The sequence below is a fragment of the Lepisosteus oculatus genome, chromosome 14, assembly GCF_040954835.1.
Source record: "Lepisosteus oculatus isolate fLepOcu1 chromosome 14, fLepOcu1.hap2, whole genome shotgun sequence".
NCBI lineage: Eukaryota > Metazoa > Chordata > Actinopteri > Semionotiformes > Lepisosteidae > Lepisosteus > Lepisosteus oculatus.
In genome coordinates, this window is record NC_090709.1 from 56,479,023 (window position 1) to 56,498,010 (window position 18,988).

General features: G+C 43.2%; 1 non-coding gene across 1 annotated transcript; it reads left to right on the top strand.

Moving 5' to 3' along the window:
- Positions 1-17,088: 17,088 nt before the first annotated feature.
- trnar-ucu (transfer RNA arginine (anticodon UCU)) lies at positions 17,089-17,181 on the top strand. Its single transcript has 2 exons — positions 17,089-17,125; positions 17,146-17,181. It is a non-coding gene; the product is annotated as a tRNA-Arg (tRNA).
- Positions 17,182-18,988: the final 1,807 nt, after the last annotated feature.

Here is an 18,988-nt window from a genome sequence, read left to right on the forward strand (position 1 = left end):
GTCAGACACATAAAACAGCTTGGTGATAATTTGCAGCGACAGTTTTATGTTATTTAGTACATGGATTTCTCTTCATGTTCCTTAAGATGTGTAATTTGTATGTTGGTTGTATGAGAACAGTTTCTTCTCAAGTCTTGTCAATTGACAGTGGAGAGCTAGCTGGTGCACATCTTCAAGAAGACTCTCTTTAAGGCAATTACAATTTTCTCGAACAAATCTGTGTCATATATTTTTTAAATAGTTTAGCTAATGAGCAATTCATGCAATTCGTGCCATACTTTTTCGAAATGTATTCTGACATGCCAGGATCAGAGGGTCATATTTAAAGAAACTGGTGCATTAAAATTTATTGTACTTCAGGATATTGATAGTCTGTTACATTGTCTTTCACACGGCGGTGTCAGAACTGTGAGACATTTTCATAATCGGGGGGAAGGCCGTAGCAATAAGCAGAAAGTGCAGTCACCTTTTCCCAGTGTAAGTCCGTGTTGTGGTGAGTTTTTAAAATTGGTTTGCGATTTTCTGAAATATATTCCATACAAAAATATAATTTGGACAGTCGCTATTTGGATATTCCCTTTCAGTGAAGATGTCTACAGTATTCCAGCCGGATTAGTACTGATTGAAGAGAGCCATCTACAGGCGATAGGTGACATAACATCACAGCAGCACCATTTAAGGTGGAACGAAAAACACGCATAAGAAGCTGGTGAATAAGAAGCTACTGTAACTTCAGCCTCGTAGCAGACCCTGGGAGGCACGCTCAAAATAATCATCTTTCCCAGTACTTCAGAGTCATATTTAGATCGCTTTACTGCAATCTTATTTGATTGATGGGAGATGTGAAGCCATCGAGCCTGTACTGCGCTTTCACATTGAAATTGAAGCCATTTCTCCTGCTTTCTCTCAGTGTCCGGGCTGCAATTGCGTGTAAAGGAGGCGACTTGAAAATGAAACGTGTAATCACCTTACAGAGGGTCTTCACGACGGGGTGCGTCAGCTAGTTCTCCATTATTGTCAGTTTACTGGACTTCTGAAGAAACCTATCTACAACGAAGATACAAACTGCACAGTTTAAGGCACATGAAGAGAAATCTGTTTGCTGATTGACTCAAAAAATGTCGATACAAATAATCTGCCAGGCTGATTTACTTGTTCGACCACCTCCCTCAGTTCCCCTTTGCTGTTAGCACAATTCTTTCAGTTTCTTTTCTTGTATTTTCCTTGCTATTTTAGTGTTCCCCATGTATAGATGGATCCACAACCGAAACCGTTTTCACCCTGTGTTTTTGCAGCGTCAGTCTGTATGAGGAGCACGACTTGCACAGCTTCAGTGGCGCAATCGGTCAGCGCGCTGTACTTATACAGCAGTGCACAGCGGAGTCATGCCGCTGTTGTGAGTTCAAGCCTCACCTAGTGTCTTTAGCTACTGAAAGCAACTGTTAAGTTTAGATACTATCAGGAATCTGATGGAGATAAATTAACATCAAACGAAGAAGTAAAGGTTTACTTCGAGTCACAATCAAAGAAGGCTCCACAGCTGAAACGTTGTGTTTACTTCTATTTTCAGCATGGAATAAACCTATACTTTTCCATTTGCAGCCCACGCGTGCTGTGATGCAGCTCCCTACTTAAATTACTATCAGCTGTGTACCTCCAGTTGACCTGTACACAAATATATGAGAGAGGTCTACTGAGACAAGAGGAGCACTGAAGATTTGATAAAGCTCTCGCATTAGATTCTGTGTTTATGTTGTTCCCCAGATTTGTTTTTAATGTTCTTTCTCTTTTGAAGTTGTTGCGTTTGTTTTTTTTTCTGATTGGTAGCTACAACGGGTCAGTTGCAACAAACTGGCTGCTGAAATTTGTCAGCAGCTCTGTAGCAAACCTGTTCTCAATTGCAACAAACCTAAAATAACAGCTGCTCCCCATTAGATGTTACTAAAGTAGGAGACTAAGCAGACGAAGTGGAACAATAGATTACATTGGAACTGTCCTGAATGTAGTGGAAATAATATCGTCATTAAGTAATGAACAATTGCTTTCCAGACACTACAATTATTCACAAGGAATTTTATCAATACATATTTTATAAATAAAAGTGTAATATCTTAATAATGAAGTTTAATGTTATCTATATCAGTAGCTGTATTACAGGTAATGCATGCACAGACTTTATTATACTATAATGAATTTTCAGGTATCCCGGGGAGAGAACTGAAATGAAGGAAATACATATTTAAAAGGGGTGTAAGTCTTAAATGTGTTCTGTCACATAGGGGTGTTAATTGAATAGATTTGTTGTAATATTATTTGACTCTACACTTGTGTTTCTCAGGAGACAGCATTAATATTGGGGATTTGCGGATACAGATAATAAGTTGTACTATACAGGCAAATGTATGGTTACCTTAATGAAAAAAACTCTTATCATTACCCTTTTCAACATTATTATTTAAGACAGTCTTTCAGAACAGTATTCTCGTATTAGTGGCTATAGTCTAATGATAATGGTGGTGAAACAGACGAAATGTGCGGAAAGAATTTGAGATGGAACAGGAGACTCATCCAGTCGATAGAAAGCTTGGGTAGGACTGCACAAACACCGTGCCAGTGCTTAGTAGCATCATTTAAAAATAATACGTGGTTTAACAATATCAACTGCTCTTCTGTGAGCTCAGCTCCACTACTAGTAATACATTGCCCAAATTTTCAAATTAGATACATGTGTTTTCTACGTGTATGTAATTGGTACTTTTTTGTTTTAACTGATTTAAAATATAATCTTTATAAAACAGACAAAGGGTTTATGTGTCGCGCTGAAATTCACACACAAGTAAGGAAAGATATCGCGCCCAGGAAGATATCCAGAGTGGAGACGCCGGCGATTGAAAACAACCACATACAGCCTGTATGTGCTCTACCACTGAACGAAACTTCCGACAACTACTGTATCTTTATCTGCAGCACTTTCTTTTAGGAAGAGTGAGGAGTCTACAAGCCTAGAAAATAAGACAACTAAGTGAACGACAAATTTTCACTTTTTGATTAAAGAACATAAAAAACAGCTTTCTTCCAGCCAAATTCAAACCAGAGAACAAAGAGTTCCCAGCTGTTTCCACTATATTCCTCCGCTCTTATAACTGAGTTATCGAAAACACAGGAAGCCCACCTTTTGTCTTACATAAAGCACAATGTAGTGCAGCGGTCCTATTTATTTAAAATCCAGTTCGAAATCAAATCTCATTCCCATAGTCCTGTTTAGTTTGAATTTAAGCAGTTGTAGCAGCAATGCTTGGTAATAAGACAGAATTAAGCGTTGCTGTGCTTTCCTATAATGAGGCCCCATCTCACTCTCCATCTCTGTGGTGCAGCCACAGAGAAAGTATTCATGCAGGCTGATTTAAGATGTTTTCTTTTGATAAGGGACAGCTCCCAAACGGGGATGCACTTAGATAAGCCTGGCTATCATGGTCAATGGTCATCCATTGGCGCCTATCTGTCTAGGGAGTGCCAAATGGACATCTGGACTGCATTCCTAAGTGTCAGGAGTAAGTGACTCGTATCTCACCTTGATCAACCAATCAGAGACTGGCAGGGTGTGGTAACACCATGTGGGTCTCCAATGCCCGCCAAACTCTCAACCAATCAGAACACATCTGTGTCTTGGTCAAAAAGGGAGCGCAAGCTCAGATCAGGGCTCTCCTTGGCCATTTTCGCGCATCCTCAGAGACAATCACGTGACAAAGGCTGTTGTCTGCAAAGGGACTTGGACTTTGTTCTAAGTGCGGGGCCGAGGATCCCGTACGTACTCAGAATTCTACCAACGTGAACGCTCCGCTTGATCAACGGCAGCCCACAGTTGGACCCTCGTCGACAACCTGAATAGCTTATTCAGAAGCAGCGCTGGACCGGGAGCAAACCAGCTTCTTCCTGTGCAAAAGAGTGACTTGTGAGGACTAGCCGTCACACTGCATAGAGTGCATAGTGCATAGAGACTTTCTACTAGCCAGCCGGACAGCTGGTAGATCCCCTCGGAGCAACGACTGCCCTGCGCGCCGCAGTCAGATTCCTCCGCCCGTCCTACTCCGAGCTGCACCTCGACTGGTTGGCCGGTAGCCAGAGGACGCCGGGACAACGCCCATTGGACAACCGCTGGGACCGAGGCTGCAACAGAGCCTGTCAGCTGGTTTGGTGTTCGTGCCGGGAAATTCCAAATCCATACACAGTGGATAAGTAAACCCCATGTTCTACATTGCGTCTCGAGAATTCAATTGTACCTCAACACAAGTTGTTATCAATTTAATTCATGAGTAATGTATTTACTTCCGAGTTTAGAGTAACAGTGGGTAATAACACTGATTAGCGATTTGGTAACCGAACGATATATATTGACATATATTCTCTGTTGTGTATCTCTTTGTGTTTGCATCTCTTCGAGATTATATACTTTGTATATTGATAACCCTCACAGTAAGGTCTGCTGCTCGTATCCAGGCAGACTAGTATATGTTTGGTGCACAATTAATATGAATAAATGTATCTCGTGTATTGAACCCGTGTGTGTGCGTTGTTAGTTGTTCTGACGGTTGATTTTCTAAAAACCACAACGAACAACCTTGTGATTACTGCTACAATTAATAATTGTCTCAGTAAACCCATCAAACCTCTACACTTGTATAGTATAATTTATTATCTGTACCCGCAAATCCCCAATATTACTGCTGTCTCCTGAGAAACACAAGTGTAGAGTCAAATCATATGAAATAATACAACAAATCTATTCAATTAACACCCAGATGTGACAGAACACTTTTAAGACTTTAAGACCCCTTTAAATAAGTATTTCCTAAATTTCAGTTCTCTTCCCTCCATGGGATACCTGAAAATTCACTATAGCATAATAAAGGCTGTGCATGCATTACCTGTAATACAGCTACTAATAAAGATAACATTAAAGTTGATTATTAAGAAATCACGGTTTTATTAATAAAATATGTTTTGATAAAAGAAGTCTTAATAGAACCTAGGTAAATCCCTGTAGTAGTCTAACACCTACAAAAAAGAAAAAAAAAACAGAACAACTTCAAAACAAAGAGAAAAAGAACATTAAAAACAAATCTGGGTAACAACAAAAACACAGAAAAGTGAGTGCTTTTTCAAGTCTTCGGTACTCTTGCAATTAGTCACGAAACAAACGAGAACTGCAGCTGTACACTTGAGACAGGGCGCTACTGTATTAATTTTGTTTAACACTCCAGTCGAACAAGCCGACATGTCACTATTGCTAAATCATTACAAAAGACGCCAACTAATGACCAGTTTTATTTTTAACAGAACTTTACTGAAAGTTAAACTTATAAAACTACCTGAGCAAATAAATACAACAATTATTGTTCCTCTGACCTTCTCAGTATTTCTTTTTTTAAATTAATACATTTATTTATCCACAGTGTGCCTTGTGCTTACTTTTCAGAACTCTCTCTCCTGTGTCAGTAGGAGCTTACATTTCAAGTTAAGTTCTTTAATCAGTTCCAATATCTTCCTTTCAAAGTAGGGAAGAGCAAGCTGGCATGTTGTTTTGCCTGTGGTTATTCTTTATGACTATATCTTCTGACACCTGTGCACAATCCTACAACATTACAAGAGAAGCAATATAACAGGAGTCATAAAAATGCAAGAAGCCACTTTGAACAATCTTTCGGAATTGTAAAACAACTAACGCTTTGCTTGGCTGTCATTTGGTTTGTATACCAGTCCATCAAGAGCCAGCACCATCATCATCAGGTCATGTGCAGTCCTACACAACCTTGCGATTGACTGGGATGAGCTATCTTTTCCATCTCCATGGCATGCAGCACACTCTGGCTGTTTCAACACAGTCATTATTGGACCACAGTGCACTGTCTCTTCTGTCCTGTGGCTATCATAATCACTTTTAAGAAGCCAAGTTTTTTTCTTTAACATGTGCTTGGGTGCCACCCATTTCCTTATTATCCCTGCTTTCCACTGATAACCACAAATACAGAGACCCATCACAATAAAATACTTAGCAAATCTATTCAGTTGACTCCCAAATTTTATAGAACATATTAAAAGCTCCCACTCTATTTATATAACCATTTGCTCTGTTCTGTTCTCTTCACTTCCTAGCATATCTTAAAGCTCACAGCTACTAGTAATGATTGACATTAAACATAAATAGTAAACGACACTTCTGTAAATACACACATTAATAAACTTCATTATTAATAAATATGGTATGAGTGTAAAGCAATTTTAATTAATATTCCAATACATTTCCAAGCAACGGATTATTTCCACTATATTTGGGAGCCTTCTAATGCAATCCTGCGTTACACCAAGTACGGTGCTAAGCCAAATGAAGACAGTTTAAATTAGTCCGCTACTTTAGTTACTCTGGAGTGCTGCAGTTGTTACTTTGTGTTCATTGCAATTGAGAACAGGTTAAGTTCGGCACTGCGGACTAAGCACAGCAGGAAAGTTTGTTGCAATTGGACTTAAGGTGGAGCACAAGTTTAGATGGCATCTGCGTTCTAAGCACGGGTTGAACTCCTGTTAGTATGCTACTTTCAGTTCGATGCAATTGACCCATAGAGTTTGCCCTAATAAGGTCTGAATGAAGCTTAAGCAGAGCCAACCCATTGCCTTTATAACTTCCATTAATCTCCACCCATCTTCCCTCGCTCACTTTTGATCTTTCTAAGACAAGCATTTAACTGGAGTTCAGCCCAATGATACTGCTGAGAACCAGAGAAAAAATATAAATATATATTGTAACGCCCTCGCCTGGTGGGGAGGAGGAAGCGCCCCTAGGCGTGCATAGTACCGCTGGGCATGCTGGGAGTTGTAGCCGGGGAGAGTCTGAGGGTCAGCACGGTGACCAGCGGCTGACCCTACCTGTGTAAATAATGTTCTAGTAGTTCTAGTGCCCTGTGTAGTCTTATAAGTGTATAGCGTGTTGTTAAGTAATTACCACCCTAAAGATGTGTACGTGTTCTGTCAGTCTCCTCATGTGCATGTATAGGCTGTGTTTGGTTTTGTGGTTGTTAAAGAATAAAGCTATTGCTTGGTTTGTTAAATGCGTCTCCACTGGTCCTTTGTTCTGAGAAAAACCTGTAAATGCTACATTGGTGTCAGAAGCGGGCAGGATGGAAAAATCTTGGCAGACATTAGCCGATTCTGTCAAGTGCTGTCTGACTCTAAAAGAGACAGAACCCATCGGCAGCGCACATAGGGAGCCTGAGCAACTCCTGGGTGCGACAGGTGGCCACAGCCCTTACCAGGGCTATCCAGTAGTGGTCCTGCCGGTAGAATTGGGGCGACTGCCTGCTACTCCCGCCCAGTGGATGCCCCAAAGAGAAGATACCCTCCCTGCCGGAGCTGACCAGCGATTCCCACACCGACGGAGGAGTCCAGCAAGGGGGAAGAGAAGCCAGCCCGTGCAGCAACCCCCGCGGAACAGCCCCGCACGCTTTTTGCGACCGCAGCGGGAAGAGACGACACTGAGCCCGGTTCTGCTGGGCACCCAAACCTCGCACTCCGTGATCAGTGTCGGGAAACGGGAACGGGTCGGCTCAGCGCGGGGACGGCCTCCCTTGAACACCTCAACCCCCTCTCCGGAGAGCGCTGTGAAGACCGGCACCCCTCACACCACTGTGGGGCGAGTCGGCTATAGCCTGTACCTCCAGTGCCGAAATGAATCGAGGACCAACCCTGCCTGGCCCTGCTCGACACGGGTTCATCGGTAACCCTACTCCGGCTGGGCATCCTCCCCGACACCGAGGGCACCAACCCCCCAGGATGAGAGGCCTCCAGCCTGCGGCTAAGGACTGTGATGGGACAGCTCGCCGCAATGCGGGGGAAACAGGTGCTTGCCTTTCGTCTAGGTGCAGCGATGGTGCGCCACCCCTGCTACCTCGCACCCATCCAGGAGGACTGCATTCTGGGGCTGGACCTACTCCAGCGAGTGGGGGCCAGTTTGGACTTGGGCCGGCAGGAGTTGGTGTGGCAGGGGGAGCAACTTCACCTGGTGGAGGGCAGACCCAGCGAAGGCTGAGGGACGCGGGCTTGCCGGAGCCGGGGGAAAAAGAGTCAGTGGCGGCGGTGGCAGACCGGGCCTGTGAGCTGGGGAGCGAGCGTGCCGGATCCTGCCCCCGAGTCGGCCGGGGGGCCAGACAAGGCAGCGGCGGTTGCGTGGAAGCGAGGCGCGGCGTTGAGGACCTCTACCAACACGACATCGAGACTGGTGACCCTCTGCCATCCGCATCCCACCTGGACGCATGGCTCACGCCAAGCGGACCGCCTCCAAGGAAAAGATCCGGGAGATGGCCCCAGCGGGAGTGATTAAGCCCTCCGCGAGCCTTTGGCGCCAGCTGTACTGGTCCAAAAAAAAGAAGGCTCGTGGAGGTTCTGCGTAAACTACCGCAAGCTGAATGAGGTCACCTGGAAGGATTCCTACCCCCTGACGAGGATAGACGATGCCAAGGACTACATCACCTGGTCGACCTGGTTCAGCTCCCTTGACCTCCGCTGTGGCTACTGGCAGGTACCACTCGCTCGAAGCCTCTGGCAGGTTACTGCCTTTGGCCTGTGCAATGCCCCGGCGACTTTCAAGAGGCTGATGGAGAGGGTGCTGGCATCGGTCCCGTGGAACCAGTGTGTGCCGTATCTGGACGATCTGCTGGTTCATGCCCAGGGTTTCGACCAGGCCTTGACGAACCTCCAGGCGGTGCTGGTCTGCATCCGCCGTGCTGGCCTGAGGCTCAATCCCCGCGAGTGTGAGCTCCTGAGGCAGGAGGTAACCTTCCTGGGACATGTTGTTGGACTGTGAGGGGTGGCTACAGACCCAGGTAAGGTCGCCTAAATGAGGGGTTGGCCGACCCCCCGCACTGTCGCGGAGCTGCGCAGCTTTCTGGGGTTGGCTTCGTATTACCGAAGGTTTGTCCGAGACTTTGCCAGCATCGCTCCCCCGCTGCACCGCCTCACCGATAAGGGCCGCCGTTTCGACTTGAACTCGGGCTGCGAGATGGCTTTCAGCCGGTTACGTGAAGCTCTGGTGGGGGTCCTCGTGCTGGCCTACCCCGATCCGTGGTTACCGTATATCCTGGATACCGACGCGAGTGTCTCGGAGTTGGACGCGGTGTTGGCGCAGGAGGGGCCAGATGGGGAGCGGGTAGTTGCCTACTACAGTCTGGTTTTGAATAAGGCTGAATGGAACTACTGCGTGACCCGTCGTGAGCTGCTGGCGGTGATGGTGGCGGTCCGCCACTTCAGGCCGTGCCTGTTCAGGACCCAATTCCAGTTGAGGACCGACCATATGTCCCTCACCTGGCTGCTCCACTTTAAGGAGCCAGAGGGGCAGATGGTGTGATAGATGGAGGTCCTGCACGAGTGGTGCACGGCCAGCCGGGCGTGGGGCATTTCGGCTGTAAAAAAAACTTCTTATTGGGGTCTTTGCCACTGGGACATGGAGCGGTATTGCTGAACGTGTGCGGTGCGCGTGGCCCAGAAGGAGCCCCCTTCCAACAACACCAGGTGGGGACTCCTATGGAGCAGGTGGGGGTTGACGTTTTGGGCCAGTTTCCGCGCACTGAGGCTGGAAACTGCTATGTCCTGGTGGTGGTGGACTATTTTACAAAGTGGCCGGAGGCCTATGCCCTCCCGGACCAGAGTGCCCCCACCGTGGCCGATGCACTGCTGGAGGGGATGTTTGCCAGGCTAGGGGTGCTGGAAGAATTACACAGTGACCAGGGGCGTAACTTCGAATCCCAGGTCTTCGCCAGAGTGTGCCAGCGCCTGGGGATCTCTAAGACGCGGACCACCCCGCTGGATCCCCAGAACGACAGGTTGGTGGACCGGTTCAATCGGACTTCAATTGGTTTGAAGAGTTCTGCTGTGTTTTTGTGGTTAAGGCGATGGACATGAAGTCCATCGGGGTCTCCCCGCGCAGGTTCAAGTCCTGCTGACTACGACAATCTCCTTATGTCATCGTGTGCCTGCATAAAAATGGAAACGCACTGCTCTACTTTTAAAGCGCAAAATTGCTTGAAACCGCTGCCTTGGAAACAAATTCTTCAGCGTCCACGAATGACATTTCGCAGCTGAAAGCAGATAAGGATGCTTTTAGTGTTCGTGTTCTACTTCCAGCCCTTGAAAACCTAATTAGTAAAGCTGAAAGAACCGACTCCATGGGTGTTGGTCGTGCACAAGGAGGAGCTGTGACAATAGCAGAGAAGGAGAGAGAATGGCGCAGATGGAAACTCGTTTTCATGCGCTCCTCTGGAAGGAATGAAAATATATTTATGTCTTTATTTAGTGGTTTCATTAGTGACAAAGACTAAACTTTCTTGGAAAAATGTATTTTATGTAAACCATGTTTGCTATTAATTCAGTTAGGGCTAGAATATGTTCATTGTCTTCCAATGAAAGAAGGGTTCCTTTTGCCGTAGTCGGGTTGACATTAGAAGCTTGCCACGCCCGGACTGTTACACCAACGCATTAGCATGTTAAAGCGATTTCATTGAGGAGCCTAGCTTTCTTAACTAGTAAGTAATGTACTTTTGGAGGGGGGAGGTGTCTTTCGCTGGAAATCTTGCCCCCTTCTACTTTGAAAATACCTGTGAAACCGGTTTAATTCGTCACAGCCAGCACTCCCGCAGAGAGGGGGGTTGTACTTGTTAATGTCTTAGCCGGAACACATCATTATATCTCATTTTGTATTTCTATAAAAAAATCGTTTGACCAGCCTAACACTATTGTTGTTATTGTTTTTATCCTGTAAAGCGCTTTGAGCAGCACAGCTTTCTCACCAGTTAGATTACTTTTTGATACAATCCTTACACAAAGCAGAAACTTCTTGTATTTTCCGATGACATACAAGTGGAAAGATTACAGATTTTAATCGTCTTTATTCTGAACCAGGGAAAATCTGATCATGTTTCTCTATAACAATAATAAAAAACTTTATTTTACATATCACCTTTAAAAGTGGCATCTCAAAGCAATACAGTAGATGGAAACCACAGATTACAAAGTAAATACCCAGACAAACGCTTTAATAATTTTTAATAAAATGCTTTTATTCATTCAGCAGAGAGAGCGTAAAACCTGGGCATAACAGCTGTTCCTTTTTCTGATCACCCGCTCTCTGGATAAACGTCTCCCCTGTCCTGTTCTTTCTTTTCCTAATTTGCTGATTATGCCTTCTGCGATCCACTCCTGCCCTCACACCTAAAGAAGACTATTTTAAATTTATATGCGCGGTCCATTGTGCAATTAACACTTGTATGTGCTGTCCTTAAGGTGATATCACATAAAGGTGATATGTAAAATAATGTTTTTTTTTATTGTTATAGAGAAACATGATCAGATTTTCCCCGTATCAGAAAAAAAGATCTAAAGTATACTAATTTGTCACTAGTATACTTTTAATACAGTCTTTGCTGTGCTCTTGAGGATCCTTGTGATATTTCGAGCTCTGGTTGAATGATAAGTGTAACAGTTTAAATAATTTTCGTAGTTAGATATTATGAAACGCTCTGTTAAAAGCAAGGGAGTTTTTATGTCCATTACAGTAAAAGAAAATGCCTGACAAAGCAGGGCTTGGACAGATTCCAAGTGCATTTTTGCAATTTACGTTGCATTGTGCTGCTGTAATACAGTTTAAAATAATTAAAAGTCTAAACAGTATCAGCTTTATTTATGGGTTGCAATTTAAAAAAAGTCAAAAACCGCACTCAAAATGCAATTTAGAGCTTTCTGGCAAGAGGAGACACCCAAATTAATAATGTAACATGCCACTGCATGAACAAGGTTATACTGCTATTTCCTTAGATACGCGATTAAAAAATATTTTTTATTAAATTTTTAATAAAATGTTTTTGTTCACTCATAATCTGACAATTTCAGGAAGACTAAGGAAGGACTAAGGGAATTGTCATCTGTTGTGAAAGCTCTGTGAGCTCTGTGACTTGTAGACCACTTGTTATCCCAGGTTGTTTGAATTGCCACAATTCAAATAGAGAAAAAAGAGCTGACTGACAAGATTTAAGATGTGGCTGTCAATGTTGGATTAAAAAAAACACATTGCCCGACTTTAGTTGCATTGCTTGAAAAATAATTTTATTTCGAGAGACTGGGTAAGTAATTCAAGTGTTTTTTTTAACTTCCTGAAAAACAAATAATAATTTAACTATATGTGCAAACGTTTTATGATATGTCGCTGTTGTGAATGTCTGTGGAGTGTATCTTATTTGCCTGTCTGTCCTGGCTGTGCTCTCTCGCTTGCTCACCCTCCCCTTCTCTCTCTCTCTCAATTCAATTCAAGGTGCTTTATTAGCATGACATATCGGTACAATCAGTGTTGGGTATTTACTTTGCTTTGAGATGCCACTTTTAAAGGTGATATATAAAATCAAGGCTTTAACTTGCTTTAACTCCGCAAGTCTGAGTTCTTGTGTCTGTCCTATCCGAACCCGAAAGTATTACAATATGTATCTTTATAGCAGGTGGTGTACAACTTTTTAGTACAGATTACACTTTTCTAAAATGTATTTAAAAAATAAAAACGATTACAATCTAATCTTTCCATGTTTGATCCCAAGATCCCAAGAAAAATACATCTAAACGGGGAGAAAGCTATGCTGAAAGTTTATTAAGATACTTAGAAGACAAAGATATCAATTTATGTTGCATTTGTCTGATTGTGAATCAAAAAACACATATATTTAAACCCGCATTTACAATTTAAATCAAAACGCGATTTAAATCAATATAAATGTTTATATTGTAACGCATAGGTGACTATTCATTGTTATAAAAATGACTTAAATTCGATCATGTTGTGATATTTAGAAATATACATTTGTTTGGTGCGAGTGAGGTTTTATTTTATCTCTGACCCAGGGAAATGTTTTATTTTTTCAAAGAAATGTTTATTGAAAAAAAAGCCATGACTCCAGCGGGATTCAAACACACAGCATGTGTGGTAGGAGTCAGGAGCCTAACCCACAGCGCCACCAGCAAGGTCACATGCAGAGTGATGAAAAAGCACTACAGAAACATTATCAACAGACAATGTACAGCGTGTACTATTCTTGTGTTGCGGTACATGAATATAATTATATCGTTATTAATTTCTTTAGATACGCGATTCCATATTATAATCCCTTTTAATCAAATTCTAAAAGTATGCTTGTTGACTCCAGTATCACATTAGTTAAAGACTTCGAAGCTTAAAATGTTTAGGGAGAAATGGAATACTGGTGTGTATTTTTTATTTAAAGTACAGAGACCAGCCATATACTGTATGTTTATGTTCCAAAATTAATATTGTTTATGGCCTTCACACGCGTTACAGTATGCTCCTATTCTTTTTATGCTCAGGTATTAAGATTTCCCTTCAGTGGTAAAATTCCATATGAATATTCAATGCTAAAACGGGCACAGTAAAGACATTTACTGTAAATCTTTCTACGACCGACTAACGGACCACGAGTGCCCCTGTCGGTCAACCAATCACGTACCGTGGTATTTTGCGTCATCGCGCGTCACAATGTGAGACGCCGTAGCCAATTACCTCCGGTACGTGTCTGTACCGCGCACTTTGAATGGCTGCATCTGTACCTTCCAATCACTGATGTCGCTCTCCCTAAACCTTAACGTGATGTTTTGCAGATGTGCAGTGTGCCTTTACTCCTGTATTAAAAACGACCTCTGTTGTCGGGCGGAGTTGAAGGAGAACTAACTGCACAGAAAAAGTATGTAACGATAAAATGTTTCTACACTTCAGAATGTCCCTTTAAATCCCTGCTCACACACGTCGGTGTGGGGAGCGGGCAGGTAGAGAGCTTTTCCAGAAACTCATGATGTTTCTCATGGGGTGTTACCTGCAGTAGTATCTCTCTCCACGCCTTTGGAAAGAAAAGAGTGGCTCCAGTGCAGGGTAAGGTCAGAACAGCTGGTCTGATTGTCTTAGAAAACAAGAAATTAAAATCAACAGGGAAATTGAAAAATACAGAAATCAGAGCAGTATACAATAGGAAGCAAGCAAACAAAATGCTCAGCAAAAATCGTAGTTGAGTAAATTGGTTTAAAAAAAAAATATTTGTAAGCAAAGGAGAGCCCGTGCTGCGTGTGAAACACATCAATAGTTCAGCATTTCTGAAACATTTAATTGAATTGACAAAGAAATCCTCTCCTTAAACTTCAAAAAAGGATTATCTGTGGAGCCAGCAGGTGAAACACTGCAGTTGCCCGTTTCTCACAGGTGTTTGAAGTTGTGGATAACATTTAGTTAAACCTAATAACTGGTTGGGCCACCCTTAGAAGCAAAAACTGCAATCAAGCGTTTGAGATAACTGGCAATGAGTCTTTTACAATGCTGTGGAGGAATTTTGGCCCACTCATCTTTGCAGAATTGTTGTAATTCAGCCACATTGGAGGGTTTTCGAGCCTTAACCGCTTTTTTAAGGTCATGCCACAACATCTCAATCGGATTCAGGTCAGGACTTTGACTAGGCCACTCCAAAGTCTTCATTTTGTTTTTCTTAAGCCATTCAGAGGTAGACTTGCTGGTGTGTTTTGAACTTGAACTTGAACTTTATTGCCATATGTAACCGGTACTGGTGCAATGGAATTCTTACTTACAGAAAGTCTCTTGATTGTAAAACAAGTGTAAAAAACAAGACAAAGTGCAAACAGTGCATCAAGACAATGTACAAACAAACAATAGACAATGTGCAAGTAAACATGTAGACAGTTTGAATGTAAACAATACAGACGTGTAAACAATGACTGGAGATGTGCAATAGATAAGAAATCATAAAGAGGTAGATGGTGATGGTGTAGGTGTGGTCCGAGGGGGATGGCTAAATTTGTTCGCCAGTCTCACTGCTTGTGGATAGAAGGTATTGAAGAATCTAGTGGTAAGTGTCCGTATGCTCTTATATCTCTTGCCTGAGGGCAGTGGGGTGAAGAGCTCATGCCCGGGGTGGTGACTGTCCTCTGTGATGGCCAGAATTCTACCACGGCAGCGGTCCTCATAGAGCTGTTTAATCTCGGTGAGACCGCAGCCGATGATCTTCTGGGCCATATTGACCATTCTCTGTAGTGCCTTTCTTTCTCGCGAAGAGGTGTTACCATACCACACAGTGATCCCGTTGGTGAGGACGCTCTCGATGGTGCAGCGGTAGAAGTTCACGAAATAAAGGTGCTGCTGAGCCTTCTTCATGATAGAGTCAGTGTTCACAGTCCAGGTTAGATCTTTAATATGAATTCCCAAAAACCTAAAGCTGGTGACTGTTTCCACTTCCGTTCCATCAATACTGAGTGGGCTGTGAGTGTATGGCCTGTGTCTCCGAAAATCCACTATTAGCTCTTTCATTTTCTTTATGTTCAAGTCCAGGTTATTGCTATGACACCACCTAAGCAGCTGTACAACTTCATCCCTGTAAGTAGACTTGTCATCATCACTGATCAGTCCTATTATAGTGGTGTCATCGGCAAACTTAATGATGCGGTTGTTGCTGTGTCCTGCTGTGCAGTCGTGAGTAAATAGGGAGTACAACCTTGGACTCAGACAGCAGCCTTTTGGGGTTCCAGTGCTCAGGGTGAGTGGTGTTGATGTTTTATTGCCTATCCGCACCACCTGTGGTCTCTCAATAAGAAAGTCCAGCAGCCAGTTGCAGACAGAGTTGCACAGACCTAATCCCCTGAGCTTTGTCACCAGTTGACTGGGTATGATGGAATTGAATGCTGAACCGTAGTCCACAAACAGCATTCTCACATACGAGTTCTTAGTGTCCAGGTGTTCCAAGGTTGTATGCAGAGCCAGGGAGACAGCATCATCCACTGCTCTGTTGTTCTGGTAGGCGAACTGCAAGGGGTCCAGGGACTCTGTGATGGAGGAGTTGATGTGTGACAACACCAGCTTCTCCAGGCATTTCATCACCACAGATGTTAATGCTACTGGGCAGTAATCATTCAGGCATGTCACTTTTGTCTTTTTGGGGGTTGGAACAATAGTGTTTTTTTTAAAGCAGGTGGGGACCATGGACTGTGACAGGGAGGAGTTAAAGATGTCCGTAAACACTGTGGTCAGCTGGGCTGCACATGTCCTCAGGACGTGAGGTGGTATCCCATCAGGCCCTGCAGCCTTACGGATTTTCACCCTGCTCAGAGTCTTCTGCACGTCCTGCTCTGAGAGTTTCAGATCAAACTCGCCCTGCACACTTGGGGTCTTCTCAGCATTGCCCTTGTTCAGAGCATCAAAGTGGGCATAGAAGTTTGCCCGCTTTGGATCATTGTCCTGTTGCAGAACCCAAGTGCGCTTCAGCTTGAGGTCACGAACAGATGGCCGGACATTCTCCTTCAGGATTTTTTGGTAGACGGCAGAATTCATGGTTCCATTTACCACAGCAAGTCTTCCAGGTCCTGAAGCAGCAAAACAGCCCCAGACCATCACACTACCACCACCATATTTTACTGTTGGTATGATGTTCCTTTTCTGAAATGCTGTGTTACTTTTACGCCAGATGTAATGGGACACACACCTTCCAAAAAGTTCAACTTTTGTCTCGTCAGTCCACAGAGTATTTTCCCAAAAGTCTTGGGGGTCATCAAGATGTTTTCTGGCTCATCAGTGGTTTTCGTCTTGGAATTCTGCCATGCAGGCCATTTTTGCCCAGTCTCTTTCTTATGGTGGAGTCATGAACACTGACCTTAACTGAGGCAAGTGAAGCCTGCAGTTCTTTGGATGTTGTTGTGGGTTTTTTTGTGACCTCTTGGATGAGTCTTCGCTGTGCTCTTGGGATAATTTTGGTCTTTAGAAATGGCTTTATAAACTTTTCCAGACTGATAAATCTCAATCACTTTTTCAGACAGGGCCATGTAGGTTTAATTTTTCCCTTAATAATAAAAACCTTCATTTAAAAAACTGCATTTTGTGTTTACTTGTGTTATCTTTGTCTAATATTTCAATTTGTTTGATGATCTAAAACTTTCAGTGTGACAAACATGCAAAAAAATTAGAAATCAGGAAGGGGGCAAACACTTTTTCATACAGCTGGCTCTGTGGCGCAATGGAGAGCGTGTTGGACTTCTAGGCCTTGATAGAATGAAGTCATTCAAAGGTTGTGGGTTCGAGTCCCACCAGAGTCATGTATCATTTTTATTGAACCTTTCTAAATCCTCTAGGGATTGGTGTTGATCAAGTCAAATACAGGACTTCTTAAGAGTCCACAGTTGAAAATGAACCAGCAGCCACAAGAAAGAAATTAGCACTGGACTGTGATCACATCACTCCTGTCCTGGAGTCCTTGCACTGGCTTCCTGTCAACTTCAAAATCCTCAAGCTCAGCTATAAAGCTCTCCATGGCTTGGCACCTCAGTACCTGTCTGGGTTATCGCCCTACTCCCCACCTCACAACCTTCGCTCTTCTAATTGTGTTTTCCTATCTGTCCCCCAGTCCATCTGGACTACACTCTATGGGTGACAGGGCCTTCTCCTGTTTTGCCCCAAAGCTCTGGATCTTTATCCCCAAGGATATCAGTCACCTTCTCTAAACTCCTTCAAATCCAGACTCAAAACCCTCTTCTTTAGAAGAGCTTTTAATGCACTATTCTTTACCCCTCTGTTCCTACTGTATTTAATACCACCATCTATTGTCTCCTCTAACTGTGTATTCTCATCCTGCTTATCTTGTGTATTTTTTTAACTTTATTGTTGTCATTCTGTAAAGTGCTTTGAAAAGCCACCTTTAAAAGCGCTATATAATGTAAAGATTATTATTATTAATAATGAACAGTGCATTTAACACTGAGCACATGTGGTCCTTCTTTGCAAAGGATTGCAAAGGTTGGGAATTAGCTTTTCACTCGTGTTGTTGAAGACCGTATCCTGGCTGTGTTGCAGGAAATGTCTGGATGCCATCACCGGATCAAGGAGAGGATCAGGGTTTTGGGAAGTCTTTTTGATGCCTGACACTGTGTGTTTCCTGGTTGTAACGGGTGTCATTCTGGACCTAAACAACAGAGAACACCATTGAAATCGCTGGACTGCCTAGCGGACACTTTGTCGCCTTCTTCTGACCTGTAATTAATGTGATTCTCTGAAAACGTGGCACGTTGTATCTGTGCTACCTTTATGGAGGGTGACCACACTCATAAGGATCATAGATTCGATCACAAGCATCTAAAAACGAGAATGAGAAAATGACATCACGCTATAAGGCTGAATGGCACGAATTCTCCTGTTCCTTCTGCAGCAAATGTGAGTTTTTTTGCTTCTTAACACTGAGATAGTTGGAGATATTTGGCAGCTGTGGGATTCCAACTCAACCCTCAAAGAGACTGGAGCTTTAATCCAGCTCTAAACTAAAAACTTACTGACTTGTAAGGGCTGGTAGGAGAGGAAAAGAATAAATGCTTCTTTTTTGGTCTTTAGCTACTAAAAGAAAGGAAAAAATATTTGATTATTATTTATTCACCAGTTGTTTTGATCAAATTATTGTAACGCAGTGCCATATTAAGGTATAATATGTACATGAACGTCATGTCTGAGTCGATGATGGCAGCTGAGTATCGCTGGAGGACAGTTCATCATGAGTGGGTTAGCCTGCATAATGAGGGAGAAGAGATCGGCCTCTCTGATGCAGTGTCCAGTGACACTAACCTTCTGTCCTACTGTTCTCTGCTAATGTAGAGGGTGAATGCTTATTTAGGTGAATGTAAGGTTTCATTCTTGTAAAATATTTCTGAGCACTTTTTTTGTTGCTGAAAATTAATCTTGTGCATTTGAATGAATTCCGATATTGTCACCTAATTCTATACATTGTTTCATCAGACTAGAACTTTTATAGGAGCTCAATTGCATTTATGAATTGCATAGTGATAGTATTTCTTTCCGTTTAAATACTTCAGTCAAAAATGTAGAGAAGGTGCTCCTGTTTTCACCATTATAAGAACT